Source organism: Talpa europaea (genome assembly GCF_964194135.1).
Source record: "Talpa europaea genome assembly, chromosome: 6".
NCBI lineage: Eukaryota > Metazoa > Chordata > Mammalia > Eulipotyphla > Talpidae > Talpa > Talpa europaea.
This window is the reverse complement of record NC_140072.1, coordinates 17,045,311-17,067,660: the sequence shown is the minus strand read 5'-3', so window position 1 is coordinate 17,067,660 and position 22,350 is coordinate 17,045,311. Positions and strand designations below refer to the sequence as shown.

The 22,350-nt window shown below is 37.6% G+C and overlaps 1 protein-coding gene across 1 annotated transcript in view; it reads right to left on the bottom strand.

Moving 5' to 3' along the window:
* LCLAT1 (lysocardiolipin acyltransferase 1) overlaps nt 1-22,350 on the bottom strand; it is a gene marked incomplete at its 3' end in the record, with an annotated part of 77,012 nt that overhangs the window by 5,734 nt on the left and 48,928 nt on the right. The window lies entirely within an intron of this gene.

Sequence of the window (22,350 nt, the reverse complement as noted above, 5' to 3'; positions counted from 1 at the left end):
GTAGAGTCAGCTAGCTCCTGGTCCTGCCTCTTCCCAACTCTGCGATCTTGGCATGTTCACAATACACCTTCTTTATATATTTAGATGATGCTATTGACTATCATAGGGTTTTGTGAAGCTCCTCTGGAATAAGGACTGTAAAATGCTTAGGAAAATGCCTCACATATAGTATGTGTGCAGATTCTTGTTACTGTTAATGGGCTGATCACCTGTATACTTAAAGTGAGCATAGGTGTCGCTGCTACCTTTCTCCATGCTTCTTTCTCTAGATTGCCTCCTCCTGTGGGAGAGATAGCAAGTCTGCTATAGTGCACACTGCAGTTTATTCTCTTAAAATGTAGTGCATTCATCTCTGACTGTAGAAGCAAAGCCATATAGGGGCTTGACCTTGACTCTGGGGATAGGTCTAATTGATGTCCTCATGCTTCCTCTTCACGTGACATCCCTACTAATTCATTCCTTAGCTAAGCATAGATACTAAATCTCTGATGGCAATCCACATTAGAAGCTGTTCTGTTCTCTTGGATCACTGGCCTCCTGCCCCATCTGTTTTTGTTTTTCCTTCTAAGTCAAAGTTAGTACTAACTGTTTTTCTAAGAAAGAATAAACCTGGCTTAAAAAAAAATCAACCTTCAGCCAAAAAGGTGAATTTAAAAACAGCATCCTTGTAAACAGTCTTGCTTACCTAACCTGAACTTTGTTCTTACAGATAATTTCAGGGACCTGTATTTTCACATCCCTATGCTCCTAAATTGGTGAACATTTTTTTTTTGTTTGTTTTGTAAAGATTGTAAAATCTTTTCAACTCTTCTCAATTCTGAATATCCCTTGTCTGATAGGCACTGGTTCTCTGGATCCTCAAACCAAATTCATCTATATTGAGTGAAAACATCAACATTTCCCATAATTTGACAGTGTTGGTGAACTAACAGGCTACCAAAGGCAAAATCTGAATAACACGTGCCCTTTCTGAGGCGAGAAAGGCGTGTATACACACATGCACACACACAACACATGCCTTGAAAAAGAACTACCAACTTTTAAAAATGGAATCACATTGTATGTACTGTTTGTAACTTATTTTTCCCTCCATGCATCTACCATTTACTCTATCCAAGACTTTCTACAACATTTTATGGCTGCCTAGTATTTGATGTTAAGTATCTGAAAACAAAAGACATTTCTGAGTTGTTTCCCCATAAACAACATTTATATTGATATCTTTGGGAAGAAGAATAACTAACTTTGTAGGATAAGCTACAATTGTCAAATAGCTGGATCAAAGATGTGGACACTTTAATGTGCTCACCTATGCACAGTTAAAGGTCCTCAGTGGTCTGTGTATGGCGTCTTCAATCCTCATCTCCATTTCTGTCTTGAATCCATGCCATTTAACTTTGGTCTTCACCACTCCTCACTCTCATTAATGTCTCATAAGGTCATTGGCAACTTTCTCAAAAGCCCCACCCTTCTGCAGCACTTTTACTTGGCGTCATGCCCACAATACTCTCTGGGTGCTCCTCTGGGTCTCGCTGGGCACGCTCAAGTCACTTGGGCAGGTTGCTCAGTTCCTGATCTCTAAATACTGGGATGCCCCAAGGCTTGGCTCCTGCTCTTCTCTTATCTACACTCCTTTCACAGCTTTCAATACCAAATACGTGCCAGTGCCTCCCAAATCCGTGTATCAGCTCTCCAAGTTCCAGATTAATGTATTTGACTACTAACGTCACATCTCCTCTTGGATGTCTAATTAGTATTTCAAGCTTAACTGGGCCAAACTAAACTTCCCAGTCCTTCCCCCAAAATCTGTGCTTCCCACAATCTTTGTTTCAAAGACAAAACTGTTGTCCTTCCAGCTCAGGCCCACAACCTTGCAGTGCCATCCTTGTTTCCTCTCTTTCACTTACATTCCACGTCTGATCCATCTGGATTTTACACCCAGAATCCAGCCAGTTCATGCCGCACCACCAATTGTACTGCAAGCCACTACCTCTCATCTGGATTATTAAAAATGTCTTCCTAATCGGTTTCCTGTTGCCTCCCGCCCCCCACCATTATTTTTACCACAATAGCCTGAGCAATCCTTCTGTAATGTTAGTCCAACGCTTTAGCCTCTGTATCCCCTTGCCCCAGTGGCGCCCCATCTCACTCAGGGAGAAGCCCAGGTCCTTAGGTGAGCCTCTGAAGCCCTATCTGCAACCTGCTACCTCTCTGCCTCATTTTCAGGGTCGCTCTGCTCCAGTCAGAGTCCTGTGTTCCTCTGAACACACTCCCATCTCAGGACCTGTGCTGTTCCTCCTCCTGAGATACTATTCCCCCAACCCATCTTGTCAAGGACACACCGACTACCCTATCTTAAATGGCGGGCTTCCTTCTCGGATTTATGTTTCTCCACAGAACTTACCATTTGGCATACTACTCATTTGTTTATCATCATGCCACTTAGCTGTTTTCCTTCTGCTAAAAAAGAAAAAAAATGCCACAGGAGTCATCTTGGTTTATTTACCAGGGTATCCCCTGAGTGGCTTCAATGTGATCAGTAAGTGTCTGTTGATTGAATAGACCGAGTAAGCAGAAAAAGGGAAACTCAGCTGAGCTTCCCTCTCGTCTCTCTCTGCCTGGAAAGGGGCCTGACAACAGAGCCTGTGCTAGCAGCCTGCAGTAGAAAGGTGCACGAGAGACTAGCTGGAGAGTAGTTGTGATGGATGATCCTCCAGACCACGGGAAGGCAGGCGGATGGGAACGGAATCTGTTTTTCCGTGAGCACCGGACATGCCCTGCTAGGCCTCAGACACCGCGCTGCCATTCTTACCGCTATTCGTGAAAGTGCTGCAATCTACTGTTAACTTCATGAGTTACCAGGTAACCTGAGAAAATAAAAGGCTTCAGGTCAAACTGGGAAATCAAGGTCATGTGTGCAGTGGTAAGAGCAGGTCAGGATTGCTGAGTGACCGACATCAGCTATCTACAGGACCCAAAGCTGGGCATGTATTCAGTGAGGGCGGTGGCCAGTTTTAGGTTAAAGAGCTGAGCTAAGGAGCTAAGTTTGACACTCTCCCTCCCCACTACCTTAACACCCCTTCAATGAATATTTTCTGGTTTATGGCATATTTGACAATGGTAAGTACATAATTATTTGAAAATTGAAATTCTTTCCTAGAATTCTTGGAATCCCCAGTGTTTTCTGTATCATTTCTCTCTGATAAGAGACAGTTCGTTAACATGCCACAGTACAGCCTCTTCACTAACTGAAGTATTATTATAGAAGCGTTTGTTTCTGTATCAATTCTCAAGAGTGTCTTTAAACAGACCCTCCAACCCCTCAAAGAAAGTCTTGTAATTCTCTGCTGTACTGTTTTTCTTTCAATCCATGAGACACATGGGGTTTCCACTAGCTTGAAAACATTCACACAGCTGCACTGCCCTCTGTGCAGACCTTACTCTGAAACCAGTGATCACTGCCTTACTTACAGGACACTTGCTTCTACTCTGACCTCTTCCCTGAGGGTCTGTTCAAAGATGACCACAGTGTTTCACCAGTTACAGAGCAGTATCCTCTTAGTTCATGTAGCTGCTAACTATTCATCCACCACCTCCTTCTGCTCACCCAGACAAGTGATCCCATTGCTGCTGCCTCCGAGCTGCTTCCATCTGCTCGGGGCATGCGCAGGCCAGTTAAGAAGGCTAACCTGACGGTCTGAAATACCTCAGTTTCCGGTTCTAATTCCAAAGCTCTTTTGCCTTCCTGACTCAGGTCCTACCATACCACTGTTACCAAACAGAACAGTTTACAAGGGCCAGAGGAAGATAAGAGTCAGCAACTCCCAGGAGCCTGGTCACTAAGGGGATAAGGCTGGAATGGAACCTCAAGGAAGTTTAGGATGTTGAGATGCCTTCGTATCCTCAACTGAGAATTTTGTGTCCCCTGTCCCAAGGGCTTTCTAAAACTGAAGCTAAATTATGATCAGAACAGATCACTTAGTTTGCTTACAAATGGGCTTTCTTAATATCACATGAAAAGACAGTATTTTCAGGATATTTTGAGTACAGCTAATTCAAATATGTGCTTTGGATTTCCATGATTAATTCACATAGTTTTGGTCAAATTCACATGCAGACAGCAAGACAAACTTTCTCATGCGCACACAGCGGGAAAGGAGGAAGGGCTGAAAGGACAACAAATAAAAATGAACTGGACAAAAAGGGAGACGAAAAAAGTTAAAAATATAAGGGCAAGTGGTTCAGCCAGACTTTAATAAAGTAAAGGGCGAGGGTGATGGGGGAAAGATGTTTAAAAAAGAAGTTAAAATTAAATTCAATATTTAATATCAAATGTCCATCACTGAACAAGGGAAGAAAAAGACAGAAGGAAGGTAAAGGGCACAGAAACATTAGTGGTTGGGGGGAAGGGGCCACGCATGACTGTGGAGGCCCTGACTTCAGGGATTATCTACAATCTGCTTATTTCTAATAACTCTGCAGTTAATGTGTTGAACCAACTAGTTGGAATGAAAATTGATTCCTAAACCCAAGGAACACAAGAAAGTACTAACTCTAAGCTGATATTTTAATACATAAAACACAGTCAGTTTACTGTTTTCCACAACAGCTTGTTACAACACTTGCGAAACTCTTGACTTAGCTGACTGACATCAGACCTAGGTTTACAGAACTATTTGAAGGATCAGCAGGGTCTTTAAATACCTGAGAGATCTGTGAATATGAAGATAATCTTAATGTTCCTAAGTCTCTGGTGTATAAACCATTTCCACCAGACCTTGATGAATCAAATTAAATCAGTCTGTACTTGGGGAGCTATCTTAATCAGAAAGAGATTTAATGAAAAGCTTTCGTGTAGATGAATACTCTATTAATTATTGTAGGCTAATATTTGTCCACAAAGAAGAATTTGTTTCAGGATTAGTCAGAGACCAAGAGAAGCCAGACACCAATTCAATAATGGAATGCCTAATTAAATGATAATGGAATCCTAATTATAATATATTGCTTAGCCCTGAAAATGATTTATTTACCACAACTGCTTTTCACTTGGTTCATTAGGAAAAATTAAATAAAATGCAATAACTAAAAATAAAGGGGGGAGGGAGAAAGAACTGTTAAATTAGAACTTCTTTAATAGGGAGAAATTCAGATGGAACAAAGTCTAGTGGTTAAAAATCAAGTCCTGTTGTAGAAGTTATGGCTGTGTTCAATTAGGACATGGGGAAACAGTTTGTCTTACATCCTTCATTGTCAGCTGGTGCTCTATTGTACTGACAATTTTGTAAATATATATAAACACACACATTTCCATCCAATTAGAAGTACTGATGAGCAAAAAAGTACTGACTTTGAAAAGTCTAGCAAGTGCTCATTAAATCCTGCTTGTGAGGATGAGTACAGATCCTGTTAGTTCAGCTAACAACATGGAGGGAAGTCCTGTCTCCAGGAGTTTATAATGTAATTGAAATACAAGATAGAAACATGGGAAAAGTGAGGAAATAACAAAGGCAATGAATAGAATTTACAAAATTTTAAGAAAAATACAGTGCATGTAATAAAAAGTGTGTTCTAGGAGTGAGGCTTGGAGAAGACAAGGTCACCATGGGCTGAGACACACAGTTCTGAAAATAAGGCTAATCTGGTAGGACACCTGCCTGAACCAGTTCCTTGAGATTTAGATGAAACAGGGTCTTCAAAATGAGACTGCGTTCTAAAAGAATTATGGAAAAACAGCAAAAGATATCAGATGTCTTTTTTTTTTTTCTTTTGGAAAAAACCTAATACAACAGAATTTAGAGTCATTCTTTTGGATATTTGGAAATTTGAGATACAATAAACATGACATCACAAACCAGTGGAGAATGATAGATTGCTTACTATGTGTCAGTGGATCCTGCCAATAACACATTTAAAGGAAGACTCGAGGCAGATGAAAACTTAAATGTAAATGATAGTTATATAATAGGAGAAAGTGAATACTACTTTCCTGATCAAACAACAAGGAATCTCAAGAGCATAAATTGTAAGGCAAAAACATCTATGAAAAATTTATGAATTTGATTACATTAAGAATTTTGGTTAATAGGTATGGAATAAAGGAACATATTTGCAATGTCTAAAAGTAAACAAGGGACTAATGTCTAGAAACAAAAGGAACTAGTACGAATCTAGTATCACTAAAGTATTCTAAGTAGAAAAATAGAAAATATATATGTAGGAGACCCAGAAACCTAACAGACACATAAAGATTCTTGAAATCAGAGGACAAAAACAAATTATAACATGCTACCACTTCACAGATATTGGGCTGGCTAAAAAGTAGAAAGCTGGATAATACCAAGTGTTGGTAGGGATAAGAAACTACAGGTACCCTCATGGATTGCTAGTGGGAGTTTAGAGGGCAGTAACCTGTTTTGTTTTTTTTGTTTTGTTAGAATAAGCATTATCCATTTTAAATTTTCCAAGTAATTAATCTAAAATATCTTTGGTTTTCCCACTTCACTTTCTTTTTTTTAATTAATTTTTTTTTCTTACATTATTGTAGTCTCCATAGTTTTCCCACCACTGTATCACCCAGGAACCATCACCGTATTCCCCTGTGTTCATTCCTCCCCTGTGTTGCCCCACCTCCCACACCCCCACTTTGCTGTATGCCTCAGTTCTATATAGTCAGCTTGCCAGTTTTGACTTTTTCTTGACCTTTTATTTAGTTTCTCTATATTCCACATATAAGTAAAAACAGCCCAAATGTCCCAAAGTTGTGGTAGATTCATATAATGGAATATTACTCGGACATCAAAAAAGGCAGAAACCATTTTGGTGACAATTTGTAGCTAGTCAAATTAAGGTCACCCACTCCTATGACTCAGCAAGTCTACTCTTGAGCATACATCCTAAAATCCTTGTGGTAGATAGAGAGCATCTATACAGACATTTATTGTTGTGCTTTTGTGATGGCAGGGGCTGGAGACCACCAAGGGAGCCTGACGCACCAAGAAGACAGTAGTTAGGAGCCATGGATTAGATATATACTTATCAATATGAATGTATTCTGAAAACAAAGCTCAGTGAAACAGCAAGAAACATACATAATAGTCCTATTAGAATGCATTTCAAAACACAGGAATATGAAACAAAACAATTTTACAGAAACACACAGAACCAAAAAGATACACATTAAATGTCAGAATGACTGCTAGCAAAGGAAGACGAAATGGGATCAGCATATAAGGACAACACAGAAAAGAGGCTTTACCTAAGACCTTGATAACATCCTGCAAACTGAGACATGTGATCAACATGGAGTTCAGACCTCCAAATTGAGGTCTAAAGTAATCTTAAACCATTAACAGCTACTAGAAAACACTAATCGGGCCCTTTAAAATATTCCCACACCAAAACTTTCATCTAACTGAGCTACCCTATCTATTTAAATCAATAGCAAATATTATTTAAAAGAAAGAGTTAACATAAGATTTTTGAAGTATATTTTAAAGTTCAATCCCTACAGCTATGGAACACTATAATTTTAATAAACATTATGGGATGGGGGCGGAGGACGGGATGATTTGTCTTGGCCAGTAAAACCTACTCTAAACTGGGGCGTTACAAATTACGAGAACAAGATTATTTAGATCTCTGGTTTTTATGGGGATCATTTAATTTTGGATTGTGGGTCAACTGAAACCTGTCAAAATATTTTTAAATTTAGCAACAGCTTTGTTGTGACCTCTCGGCTTTTCTTAATTCTCAAATATAAATCTAAAACAGATCTTTACTTGAGCTTTCTTAATCTGCAAAGGATTTATATTACATGAAGACCCATTATATTTTCTTTTTTTACTTTATACTTTGAAATTTCAGGTTTATTAAAACTGCTGCAAACTGCTAAAAAGATTCTGCATAAACTTCACACACCTTCCCCAAATGTTAACATTTTATAGTACAATTAAACAAAACCAGGAAAATAACATTGACTCTTTACTATTCATTTTGCCAACTTAACTGTTTCACTAAAGTCTTTTTTCTGGTTCAAGATGTATTCCAGGAAGCAATAGTTTTTCTTACTTTTTATTTTTGTGTAGAAGAACTGGGGTGTAGGCCAAAGGTATGGGGGTGCAGGTGAGAGGATTCACCAGAGACAGAACGGGGAGCAGAACAGGCAGAATGACTAAAATACACTGCTGAGGGGAGCAGTGGGTGAGAGAGGAGAGGTCTGCTGTGCCATGTGGGCAGCTCCCTGGCTGGGGATTGAACTCAGGCCATAGAGGTGACAGCGCTGAGACTTAACCCCTGGGCCATCAGGGAGGCCCCAGGAACCAATACTGATACTTATTTTGTGGAATATCTGTCACTTTGGTTTGTCTGATGTGTCTCGTGATTAAATCTAAGTTACACCTTTTGGCATGAATACTTCAGAAGTCATGGCAGGTCCTTCTCAATGAATGATATCAAGCTTTCCCCCCACCCCCAACACAAAATGACACAATTCAGGATGGGCGATTTTTTGCTTCTTACATGCACATCACCATGGTTTGTATCACATATAGTGGTTATATTTTATTTTCTCCCAGTGTCACTGAAACTCTCAGATTTAATAATATATATATACACTGCCTTCCTTCTCTAAATCCCTCAGCTCTGTATGTAGAATCTTACATGCTGCTTATCATTTTTCTAACTTTTAAGTTGTTTGTCAAAATCCTATTTCTTGGATTAGATTATATACTTCTCAAGAGTCAGCTGGTTATCTTTCTCAATTTTGTATTCTACACACTGTATAACATACTATTCAAAGAAAATCATCAGAAATATGGTTCTTGTGTATTATGAAAGCTTAAAAAAAAGAAACACACTGAATGCCACTGTGCGAGATACTTCTTTTAATTTACTATTCACAATAAACCCATAAAATGGTCTTTTGACTCAGATTGGACAACATGTCCAAACCTGAAAACCACTAAAAGTCACGGTGATAATGGGTCTAATTTATTGGGTCAGTGTAATTCTAAAGCCCTGGAGCTAGGGTTAGGAAATTAGAGACCATTTAGAATGTCCCATTTTCAGTTTGGTAAGCTGAAAATCAGAAAGATTGATTTTTTTTTTTTTTTTCAAAGAGGTTTTGGAGTTGGTTGAATAAAGAGCTAAATTTAGAAATCAGGTTACCAGGTTACCTGCTGCCCAGCTTTAGTTATCTCTTTCCACTGCACTGCCTAAAAGGGCTGGAGCAAAGCCACCCCCCCCCCCCCCATTGTATCATAGTAGTTTCAATAAGCACAATTTTTAAAAGTTAAAATCTGGAAGAATATAATTGGTCTTTACATTATCTTTTTAAAAAGTCTTTCTCACAATGTTAAATTTGGCAAACAAAAACCTTTTAGACAAACTTAAATATCTTAATTTTATTACACTACAAATATAACTGAAATTCTTTCCATTTCTGAAACATATTATAAACAAAACATCAATTAATCAACATCTACCCACAGCAGAAGAAACACACTGTTCTAATTGAGAATGTGTCCAATGGAAAAGAACTGGGCTACAGTATGGTATGTTTTCTTGCATGTGGCTCTGAAGTGGACAAGTTTTCCATTACTCTCTAGGTATGATTGTAAGTACCCAATTCTATTTGAAAGAATTATGGGTTCACATGTGAATTTTTAAATGGTTCCTTCATTGACCTGTAATAAAATATGGTATGATCCATCACATTCCTGGAATGAACTTGGTTATCTTTTAGTCCAGTGAATTTACATTGCTTGGGGTAAATTTGATAATTAAATATGAAAAAAGTTTTTTGTGTAAAGTACCTTTTATATCAAACCAGACAGAAAACAAAAGGTTTTTAAGTGAGCTGGATGACCATAAGAATGACTGTTCTCCTGTGGTTCATTTATCTCAGCCTATAGTTTTATTCTTCTGCTGCTATTATCCATCACTGTCATGAAAACCCATCAGTGGCTATTGAGGCAACATTTCTTTTTCTCTCTACAGAAAGAGATATACTCTATTATAGTTCTGTAGTGGCTGGCTCAGCTAGAGTCTGGATAACTTCAAATCTCTCTCCACATGGAGTTCTACCTTTCTTAACCATAGGTATATATACAAAAATACTGCCAACACTAGGAAAGTTAAGAAACTTGATAGTGAAGTACATTGAGTGAGACACCCCCAGAAACACTAGGTTTGCACATTTAAAATAAGGCATGATGGCTAAACTTACATTTTGATGTCTCTTTCACTCTACAAAAATAGCTCAATCATCTAAGGCTATTTGTCTCATATACTTCAAATGCAGCTAATTTAGAGGGTCACTTAATTCTGTGTGTGTGTGGGGTTGGGAAGTAGAACCTGCCCTAAATTCTAAGGTCAAAGTCTGTTTCAAATTTAGACTAAGCTGTCCCTGCTCTTGAGTGTCCATGAGAAGATGTCATTCTTAATGCTAGTGTTTAGAATAACTTAAGAGTAGTTGCAGAATCAGCTCTAGGCCCACATGAATATACTTAATTAACACTGAGACTTTCAAAACAATTGTTAGACTTTAGGAGTTCATCATTGAATCATAGGGAATTGGGGAACTTCTAATCTCACAACGCAGTTAGGAATTTTACCATAATAGATAGTATAGGTTCCTCAAGACCAATGCCTCGAGTCTATGAAGACTTCGTATGCTATATAGCACACATCAGTCAATACTGTCTCATTATATACATCAATAAATATCTGCTCAATGAGTGGTAACCAGTATAAAATGCACTTAATAAAGCTGTCTCAGCCTTGTTAATCATTTTTAAGTATCAAGAGATAGTGGCTGGAGCACTATTTTAAGACATACTGAGACAATTAGTGACTGATGTCCGACTGGTCAGAAAACTGGGTGCTCACCTTTCTTTTGCATTTGAATTACAAGCCAAATTGCATTTGATCCCCAGTCATATACCTGATTAAAGAGTTGGATTCCACTCATCCAAGAGACAGAGTGGAATGCCACTTCCTACACTCCTATTTTAAAAGGTAACTAGGGCAGGTCCATTTACAGCCAATATGTACCAATGCTAGTGGGTGATGACTCAGCATGCTTCATCTTACGATGTTTGAGAACAGTAATTTTAGGACCTTTTGGGAATTATTTTAAGAGAAACTTCAAAAATGGGAAATAATTGATCACATTACCTCCCTACCCTCCATGACTAATGAAAAGCAAATAAATCTCTGATGGTGGCCACAGTGGAGGTGAGGGTATATGACAGCAGCTAAATATAATTTCATCCAGTCATTATACATGGGAATAGATTTATGGCTATGCTTGTGTTGAGAAGAACTTGATTGAATTGGCCTAGAAAAAGACAAATTTTTAACATTTATCAAAGAAACAGATGAACTGATCTTTGATTTTTCTCCATTTAATTGTTGTGGGTCACCTCCTGGGACATTTCTAACTTGTGGGTACATGAGAATGGTGGTGATGCAGAACAGAGGAGAAGCTGAGAGGAAAGGAGTCTGGTATTAGACATAACTATATTTGAGGTGAAAGAGCCATATTTATGTAAGATTATCCAACCCACTCATCCCAGCATAGGAAGGTTAGACGTCAGGAGACAGATTAGGCAGAAGCACAAATCTGGGAATCACTGTTGGCAAACAGAAGATAGTGGTAGTTACAAGCAGGAGAGGTTATGAGACAAGAACAAAAGGCAAAAGACAGAACTGTGGGGAATGCTTATTCCAAGAGAGATGAGAAAAGCAAAAGAAACCAGTAAAGGGATCTAAAACAGTTATGAGGAAAATTAATGGCATGTAAAGGTATTGGCAAATGTGAAAAGGTCAAGTCCGAGATGCTCACCAGAGTGTAGAAATACTGAAAAATTTCATCAGATTTTTCTGTGGCACATTTTGATTACTGGTCTCAGGACACTGTTTGGGACACATCCTTAGTTTCTCAGGGCGGAAGTAGCCTCTTGATTATGTCTTTCGCTTAGCTTTCCCTTTGAAGCAGTGGAAATTTAAGATTTTAGGGAGTACAAATGTAAGCTTGCTATTTACATTGGCACATTCAAGACATAAAAGGTATGCAGGAGACTGCATATGACCTATCATGTGATTTCACCCACTTTCCTAGCTGGCACTATCTAGATTCATTCCAATCATCACTAAAGCGGCCATTGAGCCTTTAATGGTGGAGCTTCAGAGCTATGGGGGTGTGGGACCAGGGGATTGGAGGGTGTACTTTCTATACTTAGAGGTGGGACTTAGGTCATTGGTGAGAAAAGTAACTTTCAGAATTATAAATTTTGCTAGGCTGAAATTCTCCAAATACCTAAATTTAGCTTTTTAACACTTTCTAAACACAAAAGCAATTTGTAAGATTAGCAATACAGAGAGAAATCTGAAAAAACAAATATACTAAAATATGACATGTAAATTGGTCTGCTTTAGAATAAATCTGCATACAGAGTCCTGCAGTGGTTACAAAAGGAATTAAAGCCATGAAATTAACATTTTAATGAAGCAGACAGACTCCTGACGTCAATACTATTCACTGATTGCAGCTTCCAGGTGGCCTAATGAGATGAAAATGAAGTTTATACCTTGAGCTAGTCTAGGCTAGGGCTGTTGGAGATTATGATTGAATTTAAATTAGAAAATACTGCTGTGTGCAAACATGGTTAGGCTAGCAAGTAGTCTTTGCAAATCTTGGCACCAGAAATGCTTAATTTGAAATACTTAAGGCAACACACACCTCCCTAACTTCCAAGCACTGTCCTAAAAATCCATCGAAGTGTTATACTTAGGAAAACATGAAAAGGGCTTTATCAGAATGACTCATCTTAACTGTGCTTTAGGGCCTTGAAATGTAAGAACTAGAAGGCGCTCAGAGACCTCCTAGAGCACCCTATTGTTGCAGTGTGAATATCTCAAGCACAAGGACCCTCAAGGCAATCTTTCAGAGCAAACAGTTCTAATGTATAGAAATGTTCTCCAAACAAGGAAATTCAAGGCTGAAATTTATCCACCTGGGACTCCCACTCTTTAGATTTAATTTTATACTGTAAAAACAAACAATATGCTACTATTAGCAGTTATGCATAACAGTCCTTCAACTATTTAAAGCCAGGGTCAGCAAAGTACAACCTACAAACCAATTCTACCTGTTGGTGCAGTCTGTGAACAATGGCTTTCTCCATTTTTAAATGGTTGAAGAAAATCAAAGGGTTCCAGAGACCTCCAAAGAAGGTGAGGAAGCTTGCCTCCATTGGCAGTACTGGACAACCCAGCCAAGGAAAAAGCCCTGGTACCCTCGAGAACAGGAAAGCCCAGGTGGAGTCCGATGAGACCAACTTTGTTCCTGAAGCCTACATCGACCGGATGCCAACGGTTTGCTCTGATCCTATATGGAGTATTTCAACAAAGCCAGCTAAAAACTGCTGTTAGTTATTTCTGCCCTGTGATTTTATGCAAAAAAAGTTAAAAATGGTTTAAAAGTACATTTAGTTTGCAAACTTTTGCTATGCTGTTAAAAGTTTGGGATCAAGGTTGAGAAAATTTGTTTTACATCAGTTGAACCATTTTAAGATTTTTTTTTCCTGTGATTTTGACATATCTGCTGTCTTGTTTTGGCTAATGCCTCCAGATTTTTTTTTTTTTTTTTTGGGCTTGAACTGATGAACTGTTTTTCCAGGAATAAAAGACTTTTGCTTTCCACAATCGACAAATACCTGGAGGGACTGGTTTTCTTTCACACTGGAACCTGGTAAAAAATGTTAATCTGACACTGCATCCCAACATCCATATATTCGATCTTCATCACCATGTAAATGGTGGCAAAAAGTGAAAGGGGGGAATTTTTAGGGGGAAAAGGATGTCCTAAAGCTAATTCCATACAGGCTTTGTGGACTCCACCCCCACCCCAGGCCAAAGCCAAAGACACTGGGAACTCCAAATCCCATCACCACCAAAGGGAAGGTGGCTGGGATCTGAGGATGGGGTTAAGCAGCCAGGTTGGTATAATGCCAGACACGTGGGCTTTGGAGGGGTTCCCCCATTTTGGCTCTCCGCCAGCTCGCAGCGTCTGGCCAGCTGGGAGAGTGCTTTTTGGGTTTCCAGGTCGGCGGATCGGGTAGAACGCATTAAAGACTTTATTTCCCTATTTTCTCCCTGAGTTGTACATTTTCCTTATTTCCTTTTCCCTTGTAAATAAACCTTTTATTAACCTTTTGTGTATGCCTGTAGTAGAGTATTAATAAGTCCCTTTTAAGGGTGTGGGTGAGGACCCACAGCCAGGCAACCCGTTCAATATCGGGGCTGCCCTATAACATTATGACACATGAGAGTTCTAAGAAATTCAATTTTCAGTGTCCATACATAAAGTTTTATTGGAACACAGACCCACTCACTCATTTGCACTACAATAATAGAATTAAATAGCTGCAAAAGTAATGGTGTGCCTTGCACAACCTAGAATACTGTGGCCTTCCACGGGAAAGCCTGAATTAAAGACTACTGGGCAAATCTTTTCTTATTTTTCTCTAAGCTAAGAAGTCACAGTTCCAAACAACACAGGCAAAGTTTCCAGAATACTGGATATGTTTTAGTTTGTCCTTTCCAGGTTGCTGAGGCATGAGAAGAGGGAGCTGAGGTGGTCACTGCGGGTAGCCCACAGCAGCCATAATCTTTCTTTGCCTCAAGGCCGGAGCGAGTCTCTGACGAGCTGGAGGGTGCTTGGGCACAGAGGTTTGCATTTACCCAGGAACAAGAGAAGATCCATACTGATGAACATTAGTAATGGTTCCCATGGCTCATGATCAATGTAGGAAGAAAGCACCAGCCCAATTCCTCTGCAACCTGTAATGCCACTCCTCAAAGACAAGCATTTCCAAAAATTTAAGCTATTTATTCTGGCATTTACCTCTGCATAGCTAAAATACTGCCTGCGCTGACATTTAAACTTTTTTTTTACACTTGTCCTATGATCTACCAACATCCTACTATGAAAAATGAGGTTTTAGTTCACATTGCATTTCTTCCTTCCTCCATAGTTGCAAAATAGTTATGTCATAATTCTTGGTAAGGTCAATATTTGGGGTTTATATTCTATAACTACGTAGATACCATTCACAGTATAGTAGCTATTACATTTTTCTTGAGCCATGAGGCATTTTCCCTGGAGCTAAAAATTACCTCATATTTCTCTTTTCGAGAGACGGGTTCATTCCCGGAATCTTACTGAGATGCACAAATCTTCTTATAGTGCATGTGCATCTATCAGACAACTTCTCTTTCATCCTCCTGGAGACTTTCCTCCTGGTGTGCAGGATACAGTGGAAGGTGACTCCCTTCCGGGTTGTTTTCCTTGTTTCCTGGATCCTCTATCTTCATCTTTTTTAGTTTACTATTTAAATTTGTTAAAACACATCCTCCAGTAGCTCCCTAGGAAAGGTGGATGGGAGGTAAATCATTTATGAGATCTCGATTGTCTGAAAATGCCTGTTCTGTTCTTACATTTGAATGAGAATTCTTAGTTGGAAATAATTTTCCTTCAAATTCCTCTCCACCTTTTCTACCAGTGTTGCTTTGGGCAATGTGATATTACTCTAATTTCTTGAATGTTATATCCCCTCTTTGGAAGTTTTTAGGATCTTTCCTTAGTTATTGATGTTCTGAAATTTAATAATGATTATGATCAGCGATAGGTCTTTTTCTTTTTCTTTCCTTGCATTATATACTTCCTGGTTTTTCACTGTTGAGAAGTTCATGTTTTTAAAAATTTTGGGTGATTATTTAAAAAAAAATTCTTTGATAAGTTATTCCCTGTGACAAAGATCAACTTTTATGAAATAATTTACCCTGTGCCAGGTGCCAATCCTTATATATTTTTGTATTAGTGCTACGATTCTTGTATGTATTTCACTGAGCCAGCACAGCAAGTGATTTAGGTAAAGCTTTATTATACACTCCAATGAGATGTTAAATAAATCACCTAGGTCACATAGCCAGTAAGACATAGAAGTATGATTCTAGTTCATTTCTTTCCAAATTGGAATGGTCTAAATTTTTATGTTTACTTTCTGTGGAAGAAATTATATAGTCTCCATTTCTAGAGATCTCCTTATCTCTCTCTAAATTTACATGTAGTGAATCTAAAGACAAGGGATGGAAAGCCAGGGCTAACATTATACTGAGCTAGTGTGATTTGAAGATCACCATTCAAGGATCAACAGACTGTCAGAAAAACTCCCAAGTAGACAGCTATGATGCTTAGACTTTCTATCATGAGACCTACCCCTTACACTTTAGAGCAGTGAAATAAAAGCACTGTTATTGAATGTGCATGATACCTAGAAAGGAAGAAAAATAGGGGCATTTGAGAGAAACAAATTAGACTTATTCACTTGTGAAAAATTCTCAAAGAAATGAGACAGACAGAACCAATGATTTCTGGAAGTGCAGAGTATGGAACAAGCTACATTAAAGCGCGTGTGTTCGGGTAGAAGCCTAAGATGGCCTGAGAACTGCAGGATTCCAGTCAAGGTGGGAGAACTGAAAGCATTGGCAAATGGTTACCCCAGAAACAAACCTCCCCTCTTCAGCAATTTTACTGAAGTCTGGCTTTATGAAGAACTCTTGAAGTTGAAATACTTTGGACCTGGTTGTCTGGTACGGATGGGATGAAATGGATACTCTTCAAGTTGCTAGAATGATGCAGTAAGATCCATATAGTAGACAGTATTTGTGATTTTTAAAAGCTAAGCAATCTACTCTGCAGGACTATTAACATAACTGTAAGGATAATCTCTATCAAGCATAATTAGCAATCATTATATCCCAGAGGAAACCCTACATGTCTTCCATTTGTCTGTGTGATTAAACCTAACTACTACAGCCTAGCACCAGAAATCTTTTTGAGAAAGGAGCTGTGTAGGAAACAACTAACAGGTCTCCTCAACTTAGTAAGAGAAGTCTGCCAGTTGCCACTTCCACTCATCACTTACATTGACCCTAACAGCCCACTGATGGACCCTAATCTGACTAGTTCTCAAGTTGTTACTATGTAGTTTGAAATTTATACAATTCAACAATCATTGTATGTTATACTGATTAGATTATACTATTTACAAAGAACTTATACTCAACATTTATATCACTAAGCTGGTATGTCTCTGGAACTGCATTAAAAACAACAACAGAAACCTTGCCAAAAAACTTAAATGCTTTCATTAAAATGTAGTATTTTCTGCATCTGCTAATCTTGGGATATAAAGCTTACACCACTGAGCATGACAAATGGTTTGTGCTAAACAGGTCATGTTCATGTGAACACTGAATATTTGTTGCTGGGAAGTTAACTCTCCCACATAGGATTAAACCCATAATCTTGGTCATATTGGTCTTTAACCAAAAGAAATAATACTGAAATAAAGTCAGTGCTTTGCTTTGGTTGTTTTACCACCATAATAATTATCTTCACTCAAAAAGCAACTCAGTGTTGAAAAATAGCCCAGAAATATTACAACAGTACTTGGCATGTAATAAAAATAGTTGAAAAGTGATAACATACCATATTCAAACTTAGAATCCCCAAATTCTGGCTCTCTTCTGGAAAACTTTGCAAACCTATTATTTGAAACCCTTGGTTATAAATATCACCTAAATATAAATAAACCTTTCTGACATAGTTTTAAAGACACCTATTAAGATCAGCAAAGGCTTGAAGTAGCAAGATCCTGATGGAACGTGGTTAGGATTAAAATAGGGAGGATGAGGAGAATGGCACTGCAAACAAGGGGCGATGTCCACCCAGTTGGGAATGGGTGTACTGTATTCAGGAGGCACTGAAACTCTACGTTTAGAGAGAGGGTGGGGGCTTCCTTGTAGCTCAAGGAAGTGCTACAAGTGCACTCAATAGTATAGTGACTTGAACAAATGAATAAAGTTTAAGAAAACTTCTGGGTCTATTATAAAAATCAAGAAAAGGGTAGAACTAAGAAAGAAAAGGAACAGGAAACCAGACATGAAAGAATCAGGAGGGTTGCTATATACCAGTAATAATTAACGAGTACTTCCTAGAAAGATAACAGAGTAAGAAGAGAGACAGTCAGTAATTTAAAATATGGCTGTATACCATACAACACAATCAAAACTGATTTCTTTTAAGTGTTAGGTAACAAATGATACATAATAAACCTCCTAATTCACAGAAAAAGGCTATGATTAAAACTGATCTTTAAAGAACACAGAAAAAGTAAAGGTCAAAGACAAACCAATAAAGTCTATAGATAATCATTTCCTAAAAACTAGCATAATTGGAGGTGATGGCCTTTAGTTTCAACATTTAGGGGGAAATACACATATAGATTAAAATATTTGATTAAAATATTTCAGGATTATAAAAGATTCTCATACAACATAAACTCCATAGACACCTTGAAAAAGACCAATAAAATTTGCTTGTTTTTCCTAAAAAAGTATTAATTATGTACTGCTTCATTTCCATTAAAATGGAATTTCTAAGAAAAGTAGAAAGAAATAAAACCTCACAATTTTATACATTGTGCTGAGAAATGGAGATCTCTCCATGTGATGGTTAATCCAGTAGAAATAATTGGCTGTGCTGGTACAAACATCTGGGCACTCTCATTCTGAAGATACATATACATATGTGCACACATATGCATGTGTACACATGCACATACACACCACACATGATCAAAGCAATCTTCCTAAATGGGCTAAATGGAACAATCTGATGCAAACTGAAAAAACAAGTCAAAAAAGGAATTTGTAGAGAAGCTCTAATCTGGGATTACCCTCCACTGAGCAATTATCTAACAGGATCAGATGTGATCAAGCTGAGTACATGAATAGAGTAGGAGCTAGATGGCAGGTACACAGGTATTCACTGTACTTTTTTTGAACTTTGCTGTAGGTGTGAACATTTTCTTCTCATATAATTGTTTTGATCAATGTCCATAACTATTATTTTGGTAGAGACAACTTTGCACCTCCATTTGAGCACACGCTTCATTCACCCTCCCATAATACTGGGTTAACCCAACCAACTAAGATGAATCTGCAGATCACTGAAAACAGAGAAAAACATGTTCTGTCATGAAAAAGCTTATGAAACTTAGGATTCTTTTCCTCAAATTTAATTTTTATTAGCATGATATATGTACACAGGCTGCAAAGTCTAATGGCACAGTAAGGCTTGAAAAATAAATAGCAGGTGTTGCTATTTACAGGTCTTAAAAACACTAGTAAGAATCCATAAAAGCATTAAAATATAAAAACTCTATTACATTTTTCTGGCGTAAGTTTTTTTGAAAATGGTATGTGGAGGGGGAATAAAATAATTAGAGTCATGGAATAATTTTTGAATTGGATTTTACACATTCTGATGGAAGTTGTTTTCTAAAATGTGACACAATTGTCTTCTGCGTGTAGCTGGAGTGGGAGGGTTACAGTTAAACACCAGGGAGCCGAGTACGGCAGGGTTGCCTTGGTGGTGCTACTTATACCTTAGGAGAAAAAAGAGAAAGCTCAGCTGATTAGGAAGCCAAAACAATATCGAGACCTAAAAATTTATATCACTGCCCAATCCACTGATTAAACTCCAACCGAAGTGCTATACATACTACATTAGAGAACTGAATTATATTTCCTTAAAATTTGCTTTAGGCAAAATTTTCTACTTTCTGTCTAGACAGATGCTGGGATTGATCCCAAGTAAAAGATACGTATAAATACAAATAAAAATAAGTATAACATTTATTATTCCATTTTACTAGAATTTTTAAAGTTGTATGATTTGCAGATCTACTAAACATACTAAGATTTAAGTAGTAGAATGTTTAAATTTTTGGTTTGCTAGCTAAGGGACACTCTTAAAAAAAGTGTCTTTAGATTCTAATTATTGATTCTGCTGATAGTTAAAATGACATTTACCAAGAACAGGAAAAGTATTATCCAAATGTGACTTTCTTTGGAAATACAAAATATTATCAGTCTATTTTATTGATGTTTCAGGATAAGATTCTGTTAGTAGTGTTGGTATCCTCGTAATAGATTTTAGGTCTTACTCATTTCATTTTGTGTTAAAATTTAAACAACTGGAAATAGTAATGGATGTCACGGCTATTAACTTAGGTGAATGGAAAGACTTAAGGAAAAGGGGTTGATGAAGAGATGATGGGCAACTGGTAGACAGATAAGCAATAAAACCTAGGCAATGAACACTTGATTCCATCACTATTAATATTTTTATTCATCTAGTCCCACTTCATCATGCAAAATACCTCATTTTAATATAAATGTAAAATATATCTCATTTTTCAAAAAACAAATACGGTTGGCCAGCAAAAATTTGAATTAGAATATTACCCTGAAATATCTGTTACATAGAATCACAGAAAGGCAAATCAAGGCAACATTAAACAAAAAAAATGAGCATAAATAGTAAATGTAATTCATTACCCTAAACAAATCTTAGCTCTAGCTCATTAGTTTTACTTCATAAGTAATTTTTAAGTACTGAGAATGACTTTTTAAATAGTAACAATTTTGAGATATATTCGCTAGAATTCTTTTTTTTTTTTTTAAAGGTTTATTTATTTATTTATTTATTTATTTATTTATTTATTTATTTATTTATTTATTTATTTATTTATACAAGCACTGGGTACAGTCAGAAGCCCAGGAGGGTGAGAGGATTCACCAGAGCCAGAGCGGGGAGCAGAGCAGGCAGGCAGAAGGACCGAAGTACACCGCTGAGGGGAGCAGCGGGCGGCAGGAGAGGTCTGCGCGCCATGTGGGTCCCTCCTCCGGTGGCCGGGGAGCAGCCGGGGATCGAACCAGCACTGCAGAGGCTGCGGGCAGCTTCGCAACCCAGCGCTCAACCGCTGCGCCACCGGGGAGGCCCCGCTAGAATTCTTACAGATAAAAGAAACCATCAGTATATGTTTTACCATAAATACCAAATACTTGTTTTGAAGGGCTATATGGAATCTATGGAGCACATACCAGAACATTCTGATACAATGGGTTTTATTTTAAATTCCCAAAATCCTTTAGCTAAACTTTTGTTCTATAGCCATTCAATTCCAAGGATAGGAAATTTAAGAGCTCTTTCATTTAGATCAACTGGGAAGAACTGTTTTCCAGTTCTAGATTTTTCAACAATGTCAATTTTGCCCCTTCAACTATGTTTTGTTAAAAACATACTTTTTGAAACTGCCAGTGGCAGATTGGCAAATAACAATTCCTATTGAATGTATTTTAATAAAGACATGTTCTTAATCATTATCTGTACTCAATACAATAACTGACTATTTAAATGAATGTTATTAAAATATCTGAGATAGATTAAACATCCTCTAGCAGTTTTATTACACTGTTTACTACTAGGCAACCCCCTTCATAATGAAATAATGCTATATTTCAGTTCTATTGTATAAATAATGTCATTCTGAAATCAGAAAATTACATTAATAGGGCTTCACTATATATAAAACATTTTTCTTTCCTAACTTAATAGCTATCAGTCAAATTGATTAGTAATGAGTTTTGGTTTATTTCTTTGTTCTATCACTTCTTTTCAAGGTACATGTCAGAATGGGGAGAAGGGGTTAGAGAGGGAGGAAGGAGTATAGCTTATCATACACATTTATGGAGCACTTGGTAGGTGCTAAGGCTAGGGACCTGGATCACAAAGATAAATAATAACTCTCATAACGTTAACAGTCTGATGAGAGGGGCATGCAAATAAATTACCACAGAATAAGAACAAAGATGCAAGAATGTGCAAGATATGGAGACATACAAAGGAAGGAAGGAATAATTATGGTGGAAAGTGGAGGCAGGGAAACTTCTAAAGAGCAAAAACCATGCCCAGTTTTCAAGGTGTGTTAGTATTTAGCCTGGACTGAATGGAGTATTTGAGGCAAAGAGGAAAACAAAGAAAGGTGAAATAGTGTAGTGTTTTATTAATTGTTCACACGTTTGTTTCCTTTGATAGACAGGGGCTTTAGGTTTTAAGGGAAGACAGGTGTGTGCTTTATTCATTATTGCATTTTCAGGACCTGGTTGTAGCAGGTATTCAATAAAACTCTTGTGGAATTATCTGTCACCATAACACTCTAAATATGACACACACACACACACACACACACAAGTCATTTCTAACATTTGTGGACAACATAAATTTTAATAAATTTTGTTTAAAGAAATAAAAATAGGTCTAAAAGGATTTTCATCTGTTGCCCTTAAAGGATGCAACACAAACATCTTACTATTTTTCTATGCAAAACTCAAAACTCAGCAATTGAACCTGTACTTGAACCAATAATTAGT